The sequence below is a fragment of the Neophocaena asiaeorientalis genome, unplaced genomic scaffold (genome assembly GCF_003031525.2).
Source record: "Neophocaena asiaeorientalis asiaeorientalis breed wild unplaced genomic scaffold, Neophocaena_asiaeorientalis_V1.1 scaffold1, whole genome shotgun sequence".
Taxonomy (NCBI): Eukaryota; Metazoa; Chordata; class Mammalia; order Artiodactyla; family Phocoenidae; genus Neophocaena; species Neophocaena asiaeorientalis.
This window is the reverse complement of record NW_020171981.1, coordinates 1,104,176-1,107,343: the sequence shown is the minus strand read 5'-3', so window position 1 is coordinate 1,107,343 and position 3,168 is coordinate 1,104,176. Positions and strand designations below refer to the sequence as shown.

At 55.3% G+C, this 3,168-nt stretch overlaps 1 long non-coding RNA gene across 1 annotated transcript; it reads right to left on the bottom strand.

The window, feature by feature from the left end:
* Positions 1 to 1,420: 1,420 nt before the first annotated feature.
* Positions 1,421 to 3,142, bottom strand: LOC112400006 (uncharacterized). The gene is made up of 3 exons (XR_003003350.1): positions 2,921 to 3,142; positions 2,707 to 2,797; positions 1,421 to 1,564 (listed from the first exon to the last, which is right to left on the bottom strand). It is a non-coding gene; the product is annotated as an uncharacterized LOC112400006 (long non-coding RNA).
* Positions 3,143 to 3,168: the final 26 nt, after the last annotated feature.

The following is a 3,168-nucleotide window of genomic DNA, read 5'->3' as shown; positions in this document are numbered from 1 at the left end:
CATCCTCCAGGTGTAATTCTTCTTCCTAAGACACTGTGACCAGCCGCCATCTTAAAGAAGCAATGCCAGGCCAGAGTGAACTCCACATGGGGCTTGAGTGCATCTGAGTGGCACAAAGGGTGGACTGTAGCAGACTGTCAGTGACCTGCCCGCCTCCTCGGCACTCACCATTCTAGCACACACTGACCATGGTCCATGACAAGCACAGTTAGTCTCTGCCAGGGGGCTTTTCCCCAGCGTATGTGTGGAGAGGCCAGAGCACCAGTGAGTTCATAACCCCAGGAGCAGACCTCAGCCAATGACAAACGAAACTTGGAGGATGCCTGCCCCAGCTTCCTCGCCCCTTGGATGGGGTGACTGAAATGGGTTCTAGATTGGTGCATCTCCGACTTCAATATGCATTGAAGGTCAAGGTCCTGGGGACCTTGTCAACATGCAGATTCCGAGAATATAGGTGTTGGGTGAGACCTGAGATTCTGCATTTCTGATAAACTCCCAAGAGATGTTAATGATGCTGGTCCACAGACCACACTTTGAGTTGCAACGGGCTACACTCCCTCCCAGGGTTCCCCGGTAGGACTGAGCCTCTGTTGCCTAGAACTCCCTTTCGTTAGCTTCCTTCTGTTCTCAATTCCCCACTCCCCCACCAAGAGTGCTTCCTGGGATCATCTTCTAAATAAACTACTTGGGTTTTTTCTTTTTTTCATGATTGAAATCTTTATTATCAATGCTCTGGAAACACCAAGAATTAGAAGGTGACTAAACCGCTCTGAGAATCGAGCTCTTATTTTCCAAAATGATAAACTCTAAACTGGAAATTGAACATATCAAGCCAGACTCATAACAAAAGTTCTGGGACCCTCTGATCTCATACTGTTTTCTGTCCCTCTCTGCCTGCGTGTTTGAGAATCCTGCCTTGGCAAGAGTCAGTCCAACAGCCTCATTTAACGGAATAAACGACTTGTTTTCACATGTTCTTCTGGGGGACCTCTGCCTAAGACAGTGGTGACTTCATTCCTGCTTTACCCTTTGCAGCTAGGCACTGAGTCAGGATCCCAGGAACAGAAAGGATCGGGGAAGGGGGCCTGCCCAAGCATGGGCTCTGGAGGCCTGAGGGCTTGGGTTCAAATCCCAGCTCCACAACCAGCTGTTCCACTCTTGGGAGGGTCACTTCACCTGCCTAGGTGTCAGTTTCATCACCTGACGACCATTTGTCAGATCACCCCCCCCTCAGGGGTTGCTGAAATGATTATGTGTTTAATCAAAGCCCCTAGCACATAATTCACGACTGGAGCCCATCCTCTCTCCACAGCTTTGCCCCACCAAAGTGCACACACACACACACACACACATACACACACACACACACGTGCACTCCCTGAGAAAGACAGCAGAGGCTGGGCCAGGTAGCGCACAGGTCCTTTATTTCCTTCACCGGCACGTACACGGGCTGCCAAGCAACAGCAGCGTGAGAAGCACTGTGGGGAGGTGGGCAGATACCGACGGGGGCCTGAGCCCCCGACTCCAGGTGTTTATGGGTAAAGGGTGGGAAAGGGCGAAACACCTAGAACAAGGAAACAAGGGGCACTGAGGAGAGGACGTGGTGGGGAGTGACAGGGCCTTGGGAGGGAGCCTGGACACTCACAGGCCACAGGTGGGGAGATGGGGAGGGCAGGGGAGGGGAGGGAGCCCTGCACCCCCATCCCGGGCAGAGGGAGTCCTCGCCCACACAGACAGATGCTTCTGGTTACACACAGCAATTAGGGACTGAGAAGAAAGAGCTAAGAACCGGAAAAGACCACCAGGTCCCTAAAAGTCACCAAGGACTGGGAAGCCACCTTTGATTTAGGGGTCAAGGGGTGAGGGGCATGTAGTGAGCAAGGTGCTCAAAACAACTTCCTACACCCCGGGCCTGAGCCCCGCCCCAGCTCAGAGCCGAGTCTGGTAGCTGGTGGGCCTCCCCCTGGGCTTCTTACGCCCCTGGGGCCACCAAGTGATCCAGGCCCAGCAGCCACAGCTTTTGCACCAGCTGCAGAACGAGGGCCGGGATTCCTTCAGCCTGTCCCACAAGAGGGTCAAGGCTTGGGCCCTCAAGTTCAGGCCCAGGTTCATCAGGACAGCGGGTGGGCTGGTGACAGATCGGGGGTCCGGTTTCTGAGCAAGGGAAGGGAGGTCTGGGGAGGGTGGGGCTTGGCCAGGCAGCGGAAGGAGGGGCCTCAGGCTGTCTATGGGGCCTCTGCAGGCTGCTGGGAAACAGCAAAGCCTGGAAAAGAAGTGGGTGGACGTGAACTGGGGGCCTGAGGACCACAGGTCTGGCCTGGGCAGCAGGCAGGGGCTATGCCTGGTCAGCTATATCAGAAAGACACAGCCACCATTGAGAGTTATGCAGGTTGTCCAGCCATAGAGGTCACCATTCAGTTTACAACCTGCACAACCTTACATGGCGACCCTGATGAGGCCACCCAGCAGTGACCAAACGGCCATCAGAGTCAGGGCAGATCAGATATAATGGTGAGGCTGCCAACAGGTTATAAACATCACAGCTCACCCAGAAGGCCAAGAAGGCACCAGGACAGGGTTAGAGGGGAGGGATGGGTCAGGGAAGTCGTTATGGCATAGCAGTGACGAAAACGGGTTCAGTGGCCTTGAACAAATTATTTTGCTCTCTGAACCTCCGTTTCCTCTCCAAATGGGGATAATACGTACCTACAGGGGTGTGAGGATTAGAGAAGATAATTCGCATCACTAAATCATCTTTGATATCTCCACGAACTCCTCGAGGCAGGGCTCTCACGGCCTAGCACAAGGCCTGTACTCAGCAGGTGTTACTCCCCAACCTTTGGGGCTTCCAGCTGGGGAGAGGAGATCTTAACCGCCCCCCATCACCCTGTAGGAGCCCCTAGCCCACCTTCAGACTCACCCAGGGGACTGGTCCGACTGTGGCCCTTGCTGGCAGAGGCTTTCGTCCCAATGGCCTGGGTGGCCCCAGGAGGCCCCTCTTCCTCCCAGGCCCTGGGAGGGTGATTGGCCCTTTCCTCCTCCAGCCTCCGAAAGTCCTGGGTTGGCTCCCCCAGCTGCTGCTCCTCGACCCCGCCCCCCCACGTTTGTTTTGGCTGCTGCCCCTGCTGCAGGGTTGGGGAGCCTTGGGGATGGGGGAGGTGGGGGTGG